General features: G+C 46.6%; 1 long non-coding RNA gene across 1 annotated transcript; it reads right to left on the bottom strand.

Annotated features, from left to right (window-relative positions):
* Window positions 1-842: 842 nt before the first annotated feature.
* On the bottom strand, window positions 843-12622 carry LOC113219927. Its single transcript, XR_003306918.1, has 2 exons — window positions 12329-12622; window positions 843-1779 (listed from the first exon to the last, which is right to left on the bottom strand). It is a non-coding gene; the product is annotated as an uncharacterized LOC113219927 (long non-coding RNA).
* Between the last annotated feature and the right edge of the window lie 4559 nt (window positions 12623-17181).

The following is a 17181-nucleotide window of genomic DNA, read 5'->3' as shown; positions in this document are numbered from 1 at the left end:
AGTTGGCAGGGGTTTTAGGATTTTATTATGTATCTCAAGGTAAAAGTAAACATCACGTTATACATTTTTTAAATCAAATAAAGCACAATATACACTCAAAACAGTGTTTGAACATTTTAAAGAATACATATTTTATACCTCTGTTAAATGAAAAACTTCAGTCAAATTAAATTTAAATGAGTATAATTGAGCAATGAACGAGTCACGAATTGGGAAGCCCCCAGAATGACAGCAGATTCAGAGACTCCAGGGATACCTCGTGGTCAGAACTAATTTATTGACAAAAAAAGGGAAGTGATGTACAGAAATCAGAGGTGAGGTACAGAAACAGCTGGTTGGTTACAACTTGGCATTCGCCTTATTTGGACATGGTTTGAACTCTCAGCGGTGAATGAGTGAAGTACGGCTGCTGGGATTGGCCAAGACTCAAGTACTGTTACAGGTGCAGACTCCTAAGTTAGGGTTTCAATGTTGTCTACCTATTAAGTTAGGTTGCAGTTCGTCCACATGGACTCAGATAGAGAAGTATGGAGTCCTTCTCAGGCCATATTTAATTTGCTTTAACAATTCCACCCTTTTGGTCATTTTCTCAATTTTGAGAGATTAACCAAGACTTTAGTCATTGATATCACTGTCACCATCGTAAAGGTACTTACTTGGTCTTGAAACCCTCTGAGAAACAGTAGAACAGTGAGTTTTGCAAAGGTAGGAACAAGGACTGAGGGTACCTCCTTATGCTGGAACGTCCTGTTTATAGGAGAATGTGTTAGGATCTACGTGTTTCCTTAAAGTCTTAGTTTGATTACGTCACATTTAGCATGAGTGACTCCATTTTTGTTTGGCTTAGTCTGTTGGGACCTAGTGCATGAGCTCAGTCCAAAACAATGGCCTCCCATAATTTTATTGTAATAAATTCACTCTTTTTGTCCACGTTCTCACTTAGGTGAGTGTGGGCGGCAAGCCACCCAGGTGCCAAGGCAAGAGACAAAGGACACAATCTGTTCCAGTGTAATTAAAAAATATAGAGAGAATAAGAATAGTTATACTAGAAATAGATTATAGATATGATTATATATGAATATTATTAATCATTACTTTGTAGCATTACTCTTTATTCCAATGTTATAATAATATTTTTTTCTAGAATTATAACCTAGGAAAAACCAGGCCATACAGAGGTAGGAGCTGAAGGGACACAGTGAGAAGGGATCAGAACACAAGTGTGAGCCCTCTGTCACGCCCGGACAGGGCCACTAGAGGGCTCTCTGGTCTAGCGTAACACCAGTACCTGGGAAGGCAACCGTTACTTATCAGACCAGGAAAGGGAGTCTCCCTTTCCCCAGGGGAGTTAGAGAAGACTCTGTTCCACCACCTCTTGTGGAAGGCCTGACATCAGTCAAGCCCTTCTGCAGCCATCCGGAGGCCTAAACGTCTCCCTGTGATGCTGTGCGTCAGCGGTCATGCTCCTGTTTCACTTTCATGTTCCGCTCCGTACACCCGGCTCCGCCTTCTAGTAGAAGTCTTGATCCATGATCTTAGCAAAAGCTGTTGACATCAAGGATGCCATGTTCTGGAGAGAGACTTCCTTGGTTAACTTCACCTTAAAGATTCCAGTGGGTGTACAGTTCCAGGAGTATGAGTGGACCCTTCTCAGTTGTGAGATTATGAACCCAAATTTCAAGATCCAGAGGTTTTGTTGCAGTGTGGGTGGCAAGGACAGTCTTTCTCTGATGTTCTCAGAAGATCTAGTCTTCAAGTTCTAGATTGCAAAGGGTTTGACTGTCCTCAGTGAACAATAAAAAAAATTTACTGTAACATACAAATTTGTTAAAACATCAGCCCTCTTAACATGGGAGAGCTTTTATATAACCGGAAAACATGCATTGAAAATGATGATTGAATGAAATCTCTTCATAAAATGTTTAAATAGCCCAGTGTTATAAACTATTTTAGCAATTGATAAGTTATCTCTTACACACACACACATATATACACACATACACATATATACACAAACACATATACACTTTATTGATTGATTGATTGATTGATTGAAATGGAATCTGTCTCTGTCACCCAGGCTGGAGTGCAGTGGTGCAATCTCAGCTCACTGCAACTTCTGCCTCCCACACACCAATGTATTTAATTTGGATTATTTTATCTTTTTCATGGTGAGTCATGAAATACAGAACTTTTGTTTTTCTTTTTTTTTTTTTGAGACGGAGTCTCGCTCTGTCGCCCAGGCTGGAGTGCAGTGGCCGGATCTCAGCTCACTGCAAGCTCCGCCTCCCGGGTTTACGCCATTCTCCTGCCTCAGCCTCCCAAGTAGCTGGGACTACAGGCGCCCGCCACCTCGCCCGGCTAGTTTTTTGTATTTTTTTAGTAGAGACGGGGTTTCACCATGTTAGCCAGGATGGTCTCGATCTCCTGACCTCGTGATCCGCCCGCCTCGGCCTCCCAAAGTGCTGGGATTACAGGCTTGAGCCACCGCGCCCGGCCGAAATACAGAACTTTTAATAACAAAATCTTTAAGGACTCAGGAAGGACAAAGTGGCTCTCTTGGTTCTCCATGAGTCCATATTTAATTAACGTTAGACTTCAGTCATCTTGAATACCAGTTGCTTCTCCAAATGAGGTGCATTGCACGGATAACTGATGGGTTATCACAGATAATTTGACTTAGACCATGGATTTCATTCAAATTGTATATCTGAACTATTTCAGTATCAGCTTATTTAAGATGAAAATCTGGCAAACTATTTTCTTGGTATTCAATTAACTTTTGTTCTACTTCGGTTAGCAGTTTTATAAACCAGTCAGTCTTTTCATTAAAGTTCCAGGAATTCTTACCCAGTTCAAATGATATGATTCTAAAGTTATTAGAAACCTGTATTCCAAGAGTGATTTTTAGGGTCCTTTTCATCCTTTTATGAATCTCCTAAAAGACACCATACTTTTGAAATTTTCAGAAACTGCACCAGCATTAAGCAATTAACTGTGGAAATGACTTTAGTCATAGTTAAAAACACAATTGACAAGGAAATTTGGTTATTTCTATGATTTACAGTAACTTAACATAATAACCATAATTATGATTGATAGCATAGACTCAGGCATATTAGAATTTTAGAAATCCCATTTAATTTTGGAACATATATTAATATCATTTACTAAAACATAACCTGAAGAGGATTAAACATTATTTTTTTGACAATGCTTCCTATGTAACTTAACATATCAGATTATCCTGTTTACCTTTCTTTGGATGCTTTAGGGGACCTCTGTAGTATCCCAAAGTTAGAGGTCAGAAAAGAGCATTTTGAAGGTGAAATTTGATTTTGGGAAGCCTATCAGCTATATTAAAGGTTTAAAACATTTGATGTTATGCTTAACCAGTTTGACCATGAAGTGAGATTCTTATAAACCTTTTATAATCCCTTACAATTTGTGTGTGTGTGTGTGTGTGTGTGTGTTTTGACGGAGTCTCGCTCTATCGCCCAGGCTGAAATGCAGCGTGCCATCTTGGCTCACTGCAAGCTCTGCCTCCTGGATTCATGCCATTCTCCTGCCTCAGCCTCCTGAGAAGCTGGGACTACAGGCTCCTGCCACCATGCCTGGCAATTTTTTTGTATTTTTCGTAGAACCGGGGTTTCACTGTGTTAGCCAGGATGGTCTCGATCGCCTGATCTCTTGTGATCCACCTGCCTTGGCCTCCCAAAGTGTGGGGTTATAAGCGTGAGCCACAGCACCTGGCCAATCCCTTACAATTTTTGTGAAAGAGCAGATCAGTGCTTTAAGAAAACTCTGTTGGCCAGGTGCGGTGACTCATGCCTGTAATCTCAGCACTTTGGGAGGTGGAGGTGGGCAGATCACGAGGTCAGGAGTTTAAGACCAGCCTGGCCAACATGAAACCCCGTCTGTACTAAAAATACAAAAATTAGCCAGGCGTGGTGGCAAGTGCCTATAATCACAGCTACTCCAGAGGCTGAGGCAGGAGAATTGCTTAAACCCAGGGGGCTGAGGTTGCAGTGAGCCAAGATCATACCACTGCACTCCAACCTGGGTAACAGAGCAAGACTCTATCTCAAAAAAAAAAAAAGAAGAAGAAATGAAAATCCTGTTGTGTTTCTACTTCAATGTTTAATTTCTGGAAAAAATGAATAATACTCCTTTAAATTTAGTCAATATGTTCACACACAGAATTTATTTTACAAGATTAATTTTTACAAACCTTCTACAACTTGCTCAAACTTTTAGCTTATCTTATCTAACTTAAAAAATCCTTTAACCCTCTAAAGTAGGCAAAAATTTACATTCCTATGCCTTCTTATAATCTTTTACCAAAAACACATTTCACTCTCCTCACACACCTTGTATGTAAAACTATTTTTTTAGTAGTTTCAATTACATGTTATAATGGTAACTCTTAGCATCTTTTACTTTTGGTGCATTAATTTCACAAATCCTTTAACAACTTACACAGGCCATCTGTGGCATGCGTGGACTTTCTCATTTGTCCTAAACACCCCTCCTTTTTTTTTTTTTTTTTTTGAGACGGAATCTCGCTCTCTCGCCCAGGCTGGAGTGCAGTGGCCGGATCTCAGCTCACTGCAAGCTCCGCCTCCTGGGTTCACGCCATTCTCCTGCCTCAGTCTCCCGAGTAGCTGGGACTGCAGGCGCCCGCCACCTCGCCTGGCTAGTTTTTTGTATTTTTTTTTTTTTTAGCCAGGGTTTCACCATGTTAGCCAGGATGGTCTCGATCTCCTGACCTCATGATCCACCTGTCTCGGCCTCCCAAAGTGCTGGGATTACAGGCTTGAGCCACCGCGCCCGGCCAAGGGCCCTGGCATCTTTAACCCATTTTTAACCCAGAGGGACTTTACTGAGGGGAGGGCCTCTAACCCAATCCCATGCTTTACTCAGGTAAAATGTAACCAATTACTATTCAAAGTCAGCCGACTTGTGCTGCAGCCTGTCTCTTTTGGATTGGGATAGTAACTAAGCTAAAAGGTGAGCAGATTTGATTTTTGGGAGTCTTCATTTTTCAATGCATGTCAGTGCACTGTCATCCATTCAGAATGTTCCGCTGTAGTTATCTTGAGTAAGTTTTCACCATTTCTATAAGACTTCACCCCTTTGCACGCCTAATGTATAAGCTGGAAGGAACCCAGTTTTCCAGAAATTAAGGAACCCATTTTTACCTAAATATTGGCTTTACTCTCAGGTTTCCTTGATTAACTTAGCCAATGATTTTTTTCCTACCTAAGTGTGCAAGAAAAATGAAACAAAGGGGTAGAACATAAAAATCCCCACAAATTTTCAAAAGCCAAATTTTACACCCCCTGCAATATTACTATTTTCTACCAGCTTGTTTCTGACCCAGTCAGATATAAGAGGCCTCTAACTGGATCCAGGCCAGTTAATTACCAGATCAAATCTGTTCCTGGACCCATTCAGTTTCTTTGGCAACTTCTAAACCCAGTTTGGATCAGAAATTTGCTCAAAGAAGCTCAGAAAGCTCGAAACACAAATCTGTGGATCTCCAAAATCCAAGAGGGAACTTACCCACAATCCCAGGCTCCTCTGAGAGATCAATGGACACAAGTGTGTCCAGCGGGTACCTTACTTGTTCACTCCGTGCCCTGGGGGTCATTAGAAGCTCTACTTTGGATCCCACTTCTGACACCATGTTAAAAGAAAAACTTCAGCCAAATTAAATTTAAAGGAGTTTAATTAAGCAACGAATGACTCATGAATTGGGCAGTCCCCAGAATCACAGCAGATTCAGAGGGACTCCAGGGATGCTTCATGGTCAGAACAAATTTATAGACAAAAAAAGGGAAGTGACATACAGAAATTGGAGGTGAGGTACAGAAACAGCTGGTTGGTTGCAGTTTGGCATTTGCCTTATTTGAACTCTCAGCAGTGTAGCAGTGTATGAGTGAAATATGGCCACTGGGATTGGCAAAGACTCAGCTACTGTTACAGGTGCATAAGTTAAGAGTTTCAATCTTGTCTACCTATAAGTTAGGTTGTAGTTCATCCACAAGGACTCAAATGCAGACGTATAGAGTCCTTCTCAGGCCATATTTAATTTGCTTTAACACCTCTATGACCAAACTGCCCTTCTGAAAATTTAGAACAATTTCCCTTCACCAAAAACGTATTACAATGCCCTATTGCAGTTTTCACCAAAAATCAGGTTTTTCTTTTGGCAAAAAATTTCACCAGAAACTAGGTATTTCCTTTTCTTTTCTTTCTTTTAAAACTTGTAGTAAAATACACATAAAATGTACCATCTTAATGATTTTTAAGCATAGGGTTCAGAAACAATGTCATACAGTCACCCCCACCATCTATCATTCATTCAACCAGTTTGCACAGTTAACTCTTTGCATCTTGTAAAGCTGAAGCTGTATCTCTGTGAAACACTAACTCCCCCAGTCCCTGGCAATTCCCATTCAGCCCTCTGTTTTTATGAATTTGACTTCTCTACATCTCCTGTCTCAGTGGAGTCAGACAGTATTTGCCTCTTGTGACTGGCTTTTTCTTTTTCTTTTTCTTTTCTTTTTTTTTTTTGAGGCAGTCTCGCTCTGTCGCCCAGGCTGGAGTGCAGTGGTGCAATCTCAGCTCATTGCAACTTCTGCCTCCCAGGCTCAAGCGGTTCTCCTGCCTCAGCCTCCCGAGTGGCTGGGACTACAGGCGCCCGCAACCACGCCCGGCTAATTTTTTGTATTTTTAGTAGAGACGGGGTTTCACCGTGTTAACCAGGATGGTCTCCATCTCCCGACCTCGTGATCTGCCTGCCTCGGCCTCCCAAAGTGCTGGGATTACAGGTGTGAGCCACCGCGCCCGGCCCTTTAACTGGCTTTTTCACTTAGCATAATGACCTCAAGGTTCATCCATGTTGTAGTATGTGTCAGAACTTCCTTCCTAGTTAAGGCCAAAACTATTCCATTGTACATATGTTACTGGAAAGGGGTCCCGATCCAGACCCCAGCAAAGGGTTCTTGGATCTTGCTCAAGAAAGAATTTGGATGAATCCATAGAATAAAATGAAAGTAAGTTTACTAAGAAAGCCAAGGAATAGACCGGGCGCGGTGGCTCACGCCTGTAATCCCAGCACTTTGGGAGGCCGAAATGGGCAGATCACGAGGTCAGGAGATCGAGACCATCCTGGCTAACACGGTGAAACCCCGTCTCTACTAAAAATACACACACACACAAAAATTAGCCAGGCATGGTGGCGGGCGCCTGTAGTCCCAGCTATTCGGGAGGCTGAGGCAGGAGAATGGTGTGAACCTGGAAGGTGAAGCTTGCAGTGAGCCAAGATCATGCCACTGCATTCCAACCTGGGTGACAGAACGAGATGCCATCTCAAAATAAATAAATAAATAAATAAAAGAAAGCCAAGGAATAGAGAATGACTGACTACTCCATGGGCAGAGCAGCCCTGATGTCTGCTGGTTGGCTATTTTCATGGTTATTTCGTAATCATTCGCTAAACAAGGGAGTGGATTATTCATGAGTTTTCTGGGAAAGGGGTGGGCAATTCCCAGAACTGAGAGTTTCTCCCCTTTTTAGAACATATAGGGTAACTTCTAGGCCGGGCACAGTGGCTCGCGCCTGTAATCCCAGCACTTTGGAAGGCTGAGGCAGGTGGATCACCTGCGGTCGGGAGTTTGAGACCAGCCTGACCAACTGGTCTCTACTGTAGTAGAGATGAAGAAACCCCATCTCTACTACAAATAAATTAGCTGGGCCTGGTGGTGCACATGCCTGTGGTCCCAGCTACTTGGGAGGCTGAGGCAGGAGAATTGCTTGAACCCGGGAGGCAGAGGTTGCGGTGAGCTGAGATCATGCCACTGCACTCCAGCCTGGGCAACAAGAGTGAAACTCCATCTCAAAAAAAAGAACATATAGGGTAACTTCTATACTTTACCATGGCATCAGTAAACCGTCATGGGGCTTGTGGGAGTGCCTTTTAGCATGTTAATGCATTATAATTAGCTTATAATGAGCTGTGAGAACGACCAGAGTTCCCTTTCATTGCCATCTAGGTTTTGGTGGGCTTTGGCTGGCTTCTTTACTGCAACCTGTTTTATCAGTAAGGTCTTTGTGTCCTGTATCTTGTGCCAACCTCCTATCTCATCCTGTGACTAAGAATGCCTAACCTCCTGGGAATGCGGCCCAGCAGGTCTCAGCCTCATTTTTCCCCGCCCCTATTCAAGATGGAGTTGCTCTGGTTCTAATGCCTCTGACATATTAGCTGCATCATTTTACATTTCTTTTTTTTTTCTTTCTTTCTGAGATGGGGTCTTGCTCTGTCACCCAGGCTGGAGTGCAGTGGTATGATCTTGGCTCACTGCAATCTCCGCCTCCCAGGTTCCAGTGATTCTCCTGCCTCAGCCTCCCGAGTAGCTGGGACTACAGGCACCCACCCACACTGGGCTGATTTTTGTATTTTCAGTAGAGATGGGGTTGCCCCATGTTGCCCAGGCTGGTCTTGAACTCCTGGGCTTAAGCAATACACCTGCGTTGGCCTCCCAAAGTGTTGGGATTACAAGCATGAACCACCACACCCAGCTCATTTTACATTTCCACTTGTTAAATCCAACTGAAATCTGGCCTGAGAAAGCTTCTGTACTGCCATACTTGTGTCCTTGCAGATGAATTGTAACCTAGCATAGTAGGTAGGCAGACTGAAAACCTAACTTAGCAGTAGGCTTCTGTAACAACAGCTGTGTCTCAGCCAGTCCCTGCAGCCAGACTTCAACCACTCACAGGCAGCAAACTGTTCAAACTGTGTTCAGAGAAGGCGAATTCATCTGGCTTTTTCCGTACCTCACTTCTGCTTTCTGTGGCCACTTTCCCTTTTCTGTCCATAAATTTGCTGTGACCACACAGCATCTCTGGAGTCTCCCTGAATCTGCTGTGATTCTGGGACCTGCACGATTTGTGAATTGTTTTTTTTTTCTTGATCAGCTAAATTCTGTTCAATTCAATTTGTCCGAAGTTTTTAACACACCAACAGTGCACCAAGGTTCCAATTTCTCCACTTCCTCATAAATAAGTCATTTTAATGGCTTTTCAGTATTGAAATATTTGGAAGTATTAATGTTTCTACCAGCTTTCTATCGTTGGACATTGAGTTTTTTTGTTTTTTTTTTGAGACAGAGTCTTGCTCCATCGCCCAGGTTGGAGTGCAGTGGCCTGATCTCAGCTCACTGCAGCCTTCACCTCCCGGGTTCAAGCGATTCTCCTGCCTCAGCCTCCTGAGTAGCTGGGATTACAGGTGCATGCGCCACCACACCGGGCTAATTTTTTATTTTTGGCAGAGATGTTGGTCAGGCTGGTCTCAAACCCCTGACCTCAGGTGGTCCACCCGACTCGGCCTCCCAAAATGCTGGGATTACAGGCCTGAGCCACTGTGCCCGGCCTCATCTTCTTGATATTAATGTTGCTTTAACATCTTTGTCCCTGTGTCTTTTTTTTTTTGAGACAGATTCTCATTCATTCTGTCACCCAGGCTGGAGTTCAGTGGCACGATCTTGGCCCACTGCAACCTCTGCCTCCTGGATTCAAGTGATTCTCCTGCGTCAGCCTCCTGAGTAGCTGTGTTCCTGTGTCTTTCGGAGGTTATTTAATACTTCCTTAGAGTAATGCCCTGTGCGTACATGCTAAATGTGATGAAATGGTTGGCACAGTTAAATCTTTTGAAAGACATTGCCAAGTTACTCTTCAGAAAAGGGATATGAGGTCATAGCAATTTTAAGAAGTCCTCATTTCTGCATTTCCTTACTAATCTCAGTTGGTATCTCTTCAGTCTTTCCTCACACTTTTCTTAGGTTTTTACTGAATAATGAATCTACTACATTTTAAAATTTTAAAGAATCTTTACAAACAGGATCTCACTTTGTTGCCCAGGCTGGAGTGTGGTGGCATGATTATAGCTCCTCATACTCCTGGGCTCAAGTGATCCTCCCACCTGTGAACCCCCAAAATTTGAGAAAGGTCTCAGTTAATTTAGAAGTTTATTTTGCCAAGGTTGAGGGTGCACGCCCATGATGATATACGAGTTACAAAGAAATTATTTAGGCAGATACTGAGGGTAAGAAAGTCCTCGGTAAGGTTTTCTTTTCAATGAAAAGCAGCCCCCAAGCATTTTTTTTTTTTTCTACCAAAGAGCAGCCTGTAAAGTCAAGCTGCAGACATAGATGAGCAAACTGGAAGCTTGCACAGGTGAATGCTGGCAGCTGTGCCAATAAGAAAAGGCTACCTGGGGCCAGGCAGGTCCAACACGTTGGCTCCATCTTCCCTTTCCTTGTCAACCATGCACAGTAAAGAGCAGGCAACATAGTTTCTGCTAAGTACAGACCAATTTGCATAATAAAAGACGAGGGTAGGGCCGCCAGCTTCTTTGCATGCTCTGTAAACATCATGCCTGGTCCAGCCAATCTTTGGGCCCTATGTAAATTAGACACTGCCTCCTCAAGCCTGTCTGTAAAATCCTGTCCACTCTGCCTCCGCTGGCTGAAGGACCCACGGGGCACCCGTCTCTCTCTGTAGGAGAGAGCTATTCACTTTTCTCTTCCTTTTGCCTATTAAAGCTCCAATCTTTTTTTTTTTTTTTTTTTTTTTGAGATGGAGTCTCACTCTTGCCAGGCTGGAGTGCGGTGGCACATTCTCGGCTCACTGCAAGCTCCGCCTCCTGGGTTCACGCCATTCTCCTGCCTCAGCCTCCCGGGTAGCTGGGACTACAGGTGCCCGCCACCACACCTGGTGAATTTTTGGTATTTTTTTAGTAGGGACGGGGTTTCACCATGTTAGCCAGGATGGTCTTGACTTCCTGACCTTGTGATCAGCCTACCTTGGCCTCCCAAAGTGCTGGGATTACAGGTGTGAGTCACTGCACCCAGCCTAAAGTGCCAGTCTTAACCTCACTCCATGTGTATCTGTGTTCTTGATTTCCTTGGCATGAGGTGGCAATGAACCTTGGGTATTACCCCAGAACCTTGGGAATTATGCCGCTTCAGTGACGCAGCCTCAGGAAATCCTGATGACACGTTCCCAAGGTGGTCGGGGCACAGCTTGGTTTTATACATTTTCGGGGGACATGAGACATCCATTCGTATATGTAAGAAGTACATTGGTTCTGTCCAGAAAGGTGGGGACAACTTGAAGCAGGGAGGGGGCTTCCAGGTCAGGTAGACAAATGGTTGCATTCTTTTGAATCTCCGATAAACCTTTCCAAAGCAGGCAATCAGAATATGCAGCTATCGACTGGGTGTGGTGGCTCATGCCTGTAATCCTAGTGCTTTGGGAGGCTGAGATAGGTGGATCACCTGAGGTCAGGAGTTCAAGAGCAGCCTGGCCAACATGGTGAAACCCTGTCTTTACTAAAAACACAAAAAATTAGCTGGGCGTGGTGGCAGGTGCCTGTAATCCCAGCTACTCAGGAGGCTGAGGCAGGAGAATTGCAACCCGGGAGGAAGAGGTTGCAGTGAGCTGAGATGGTGCCATTGCACTCCAGCCTGGGCAACAAGAGTGAAATGCCGTTTCAGAAAAAAAAAAAAAAAGGCCAGGCACGGTGGCTCACACCTGTAATCCCAGCACTTTGGGAGGTCGAGGCAGGCGGATCACGAAGCCAGGAGATCAAGACCATCCTGGCTAACAGGGTGAAACCCCGTCTGTACTAAAAAATACAAAAAATTAGCCGGGCATGGTTGGGGGCGCCTGTAGTCCCAGCTACTCGGGAGGCTGAGGCAGGAGAATGGTGTGAACCTGGGAGGCGGAGCTTGCAGTGAGCCGAGATCGCACTACTGCACTCCAGCCTAGGTGACAGAGCAAGACTCTGTCAAAAAAAAGAAAAAAAAAAAAACAAGAGAGAGAATATGCATCTATGTCAGTGAGCAGAGGGATGACTTTGAATGGAATGGGAGGCAGATTTGCCCTGAGCAGTTCCCAGCTTGAATTTTCCCCTTAGCATCAGTGATGTGGGGAGCTCAAGGTATTTTCCTTTCACAAACCTCAGCCTCCCAAGTAGCTGGGACCACAAGTGTGTGCCACCACACATGGCTAATGTTTAATTTTTTATTTTTTTTGTAGGAACAGGATCTCACTATGTTGTCCAGGCTGGTCTAAAACTCCTGAGCTCAAATGGTCCTCCCACCTCAGCCTCCCAAAATGCTGGGGTTACAGGCATGAGCCAGCATGCCCAGCCTAGTCTTCTACTTTTATAAATTGCCAATTCAAAGTTCCCTCTCCAAAACCTCATGGTTTTCCCTGTTCTCATCCCCTACGCCCTCCCTTCCCCTGGAGTACTCACGTGGCCTTGGAGGCCTGGTGTGAACCTGGAGTTGGATTCTAGGCACAGCATGTGATGAGCGCCCCCGGGTCAAACACCTCCCCTCTGCGGCCTGTGCTTCACCATCAGGGAAGGGAGACGGTGAGAAAGGTCTCTCTTCGCTCATTCTTTGAAGTCTCAAACTTCATTTCTCCTATGGGCTGATTCTGAATTCAGTCCCCGTCCAACATCCTGGCCCCTTTCTCTTCTGCTTGGCGTGTTGTTCATCATCGCCGTGCCCTGCTGAGGATGAGCGCGGTTCTCTGGGCCTCTGCTTTATCATTACAACAGACTCTTGCGGTTTCCCACGATGTTCCTTTCAGTTCTCACTTGGAAGATGAGCCGTGAGGAAATCCTGTGTTGTGTGGTATGTGGGCTGTGCTTCTGCTTGACTCGAGGGCCAAGCAGCATTGCAAGCCCTGATTTTAAATAAGAAAGAACATGTCTAATGTTCCTCTTCCAGTAAGGAAACAAGTGGGCTTTAGAGTTCTTGCTCACGAAAGAACAGAGCTCTCCCAGTGGGAGGAATGTCCCAGTCCAACCACACCTTTTACTAAGGAGGTCTTCCTGACCCTCCGACCCAGGCCAGGGGACGGGTCCTCCCTGGGGCTGGAGCCTTTAGTAGGGGATCCGAGACACGGCGTAGCCTTCGTGACATTCATAGTCTCATTATACAATCCCTGTAAGGGTCAGTTGAAGTAAGTGCTACAAAGGAAGGGAGGTGCTCAGTGGGAGGACTCTCTTTTATGTATTATATTTCTTTCAGGGGGAAAGGTATGGATCAGGGATCAGCAGAGGTGTTTCTGTCCCAAGGGAAAGAAAGTCAGCATGGCTTGGGAGTTGGGAGCAGCAAGACTGTGGCTCGAGATGTCTTAAGACTAGTGGAGTACACCTTGCATGTTAAAACCCTTCCTCAGGGCTGCCTGGTTCCTGTAAGATGACAGAGATGGCCTAGCTCTGCATACTGCACCCCTAGGGGCTCAGAACGGTGCAGATGTCAGTCTCTCTGTCAGTGGCAGAGCCAGCCTTGGAGCAGGGGTACGGGGAGATCTCTGCGTTGGCCAGGCATGCAGAACATTCTGTTCGGTCCCACCGGACAGAGGCCCCATCTAGATGAGAGCAGGCTGGTGGGGCAGGACAAGGACTCCTGGGAGCTGAAATGGCCTGGCAGATGCTTAGTGACAGAGGGCTTCTTGAGAGCACCATTTCTGGGGAGAGAGTCACCTGGGAGGGGTGAGGCCATGCTCCGGCTTGGAGGTGAAGGGAGGGGCCACTGCAAGAAAGAATTAGAGACATGCCAGCCCTTGCTGTGTTGCCCAGGCTGGTCATGAACTCTTGGCCTCAAGCAATCCTCCCACCTCAGCCTCCCAAAGCGCTGGGATTATAGACATGAGCCCCCACAAACGCAAATTACCAGGAACGTGATATGAGGCCCAATGGAGGGGAATTAGCAGAAACTTCAGGCACAAGAAGCATACCCTCAGAGGCCTAGAATCTATCTGGTGTCTAGATAACAGAGATATGAGATACAGACACTTAAACAGCTATGCTTCCCATGTTCAAAGAGGAAATTTGCAAAACTTGAAAGTGTTGGCAGGAAGCCAGAAACTATAAAATGTGACAACAGCATACTTAAGAGTCAGTATAAATTACGGTCCTGAAAACTGCAGAATTCCAGAACTTAATGGTAAAGCAACAGTTTAACAGCAGAATAGAAACAGCCAGAGAGAACTAGGAAGTAAGTCAGATGACACTATCCAGAATAAAGCATTGAGAGGCAAAAGAATGGAAAATGGAGAAGAAAGGATATGAGATATATCCTTTCTAATATATGTATATTAGAAGAGGATCTAATATACATTTATTTGGAGTACCAGGGAGAGAGAGAAGGAGAACAGAAGCCATGTTTCAAGGACAGTGACTGACAGGCTTCGAAACTGATGAAAGCCATCAGTGCACAAATTCAAAGCCCAATGAATTCCAAGGAGACAAAAAGAAATCCATACTGTTAAAGCAAGTCCAGATAATGACAAACACCATCAACAATACACAGGACTGGCATAAGATGCATTTAATGGGGACACTCAGAGGCAGAGGGTTTTCAGAAGGAGGCACCTCTCTCCCAAGTTCTCATCATTCCCAGGGCCAGGGACAGCCGGTCACACCATAGGGAGTTCACTAGGAGAGGGATCTGGCTTCTTGTCATTCTGGGTATTTGTAGGGAAATTGGAAGGAAACCGGGAGCACCTAGCCAATCGCCTAGCAGTGGGAGATTCCGGAAGCGCCCAGCCAATCGCGTAGCAGTGGGAGACTTCAGGCTGTGGGGAATGTCTTTGCTGGTGAAAAGAACATCCTGACCTTAGAAATCTTTCACCAAGGGACATCTGTGTTCCAGAACTTCAGGAACTGGTATCAGTAAGGCTTTGAGCCTTCCTACTGAGCCAGCCTGTTGCTAGGTTACCAAAGGGGACCTCCAGGGCCATGCGGCCAACATGCAGATTTGTCTCTCCTTACACCCCCGGACATATCACTGCAAAACTACAGAAAACCAAAGACAGAGAAAATCTTAAAAGCAGCCAGATGAAAAAACAAGGTACATTAGTTTCAAAGCAGCAGCCATGAAATTGACAGCTGATGTCTCAACAACAAGAATGAAAAGTGGAAGACAGGCCCAGTGCAGTGGCTCACACCTGTAATCCCAGCACTTTGGGAGGCCAAGATGGGCAGATCACAAGGTCAGGAGATTGAGACCATCCTGGCTAACATGGTGAAACCCCATCTCTACTAAAAATAAAAAAATTAGTCGGGCGTGGTGGCGGGCACCTATAGTCCCAGCTGCTCGGGAGGCTGAGGCGGGAGAATGGCGTGAACCTGGGAGAGGGAGGTTGCAGTGAGCCGAGATCGCACCACTGCACTCCAGCCTGGACAATAGAGCGAGACTCCATCTCAGGAGGAAAAAAAAAAAAGAAGAGTGGTAGACAGCGATGAAGTTTCAAGCTCTTGAAAGAAAGCAACTGCCGCCTTTGATTCGATACCCACCAAAATCCATGAAGAAGGAAGGCAAAATAAAAACACTTTCTGATTGAATTGGAAAGATTTCTGCAGTAGAAAACCCACTGTCGGAGGAATTCTAAAGGATGCTTTCCAGGCAGAAGATAATGACCCCAGAGTAAGGTCAGAGATTCAGGAAAGAAATGGAGAGTGATAAAAATGGAAAATACGGGGGCCAATTTAAACAAAAGCTGACTTCTCTACAACTGTTGTGTCTATATCTTTTGTGACATGTATGTGTGTGTGGTTTTTTTATTTTTATATTTTTTCGAGATGGACTCTCACTCTGTCGCCCAGACTAGAGTGAAGTGGCACGATCTCGGTTCACTGCAACCTCTGCCCCTTGGGATCAAACAATTCTCCTGCCTCAGCCTTCTGAGTAGCTGAGATTACAGGTGCCTGCCACAATGCCTGGCTAATTCTTGTATTTTTAGTAGAGACGGGATTTCTCCATGTTGGCCAGGCTGGTCTTGAACACCTGACCTCAGGTGATCCACCTGCCTGGGCCTCCCAAAGTGCTGGGATTACAGGCGTGAGCCACCACACCCAGCTGGAACTTAATTTTTGTAAAGACATTGTTGCTCTATCGCCCAAGCTGGAGTGCAGTGGTGCAACCATAGCTCACTTGCAGCCACAAATTCCTGGCTTCAGGTGATCCTCCTACATTAGCCTCCCAAGAACTGGGAACTAACGGCTATTTCTCTGCTGTCCTTCTCAAGAGAAGGGAGGGAGATAATGCTGGGTTTCACTTTGGGACAGGCTCTGAGACAAGGTGGAGGTGCTGCTTGTGGCCACAGAGCAGGGGACTGTGGGTTGCAGGTATGGCCTGGCTAGAGTAGGCTTTAGTGGGCTTCTCTCTGCCTGCACCACTCCTGGGCTGGGCGGTTGTCTCTGAGGTCAACCCTACTCCCTAATGGGCAGGCTGGACAGCTGCCCTCTCTGTTTGCCCCTCTACCACCCAAAAGGTGGGAGGCTCTGGAGACCAGGACCCTGCCTGCGCCGGCCTGTGCCCTAGGCGTGAGGGGGTGCCCCACAGACCTCTGCTGAGCTGCCGCTGAATGGCGCCCCTTGGGGGTCCTGCTGGAAGGTCAGAGCAGGGGTGCTTTCCCATATAGAAACGCCCCCAGGTCGGAACTCATTCCTGTGGGAGGCGTCTTGTGGCCATAGCTGCTTCTCGCTGCTCTAATCACAGTGCCTCTGTGGGCAGCAGGTGCTGACCACCCGGGCCTGCCTCAGACCCTCACCTCCCTTCCGGGGCGCTGTGCTGGGACCCATGGGGGGGTGCCAGGCCTGTGGGCTCCGCCCTGCAGGGGCCGCTCCAGCTCACTGGGGGGTGGGGAGGGTCACACTTGGGGTCCTCAGGTCGCACCGACAACGCGCATTCTCTGCGCAGGGACTCGCCCACCCTCTCCCCGTGCAGGGAGTCCCCAGCAGGCTCCCCGCAGGGCTGTCCAGGTGAGCCCGGCGCCCCGCGCCCAGCGCCCTGGCCCAGCTCCTCCCTCACCCCGCCGCCTCTACACCCCACCCCTCCCTGGCCCCGCCCTCCGCGCCCCACCTCTCACCTTCCCGCCCCGCCCCCAGCCGCCCCGCCCCTCATCGGTCAGCCCCCTCTCCTATCCGCCCCGCCTCTCATCGTCTCGCCTCGCTCCGCCCCTCAGCCGCCCCGCTCCTCAGCCGCCCTGCCTAATGTCCCCGCCCCCAGCCTCGCCCCGCTCCGCCCCAGCTGCGCCCCGCCCCTCAGGCGCCCTGCCTGCTGTGCCCCGCCCCCGCCTCGCCACGCCCCT

Source organism: Piliocolobus tephrosceles, chromosome 3 (assembly GCF_002776525.5).
Source record: "Piliocolobus tephrosceles isolate RC106 chromosome 3, ASM277652v3, whole genome shotgun sequence".
Lineage (NCBI taxonomy): Eukaryota > Metazoa > Chordata > Mammalia > Primates > Cercopithecidae > Piliocolobus > Piliocolobus tephrosceles.
This window is presented reverse-complemented; position numbering and strand designations above follow the sequence as displayed.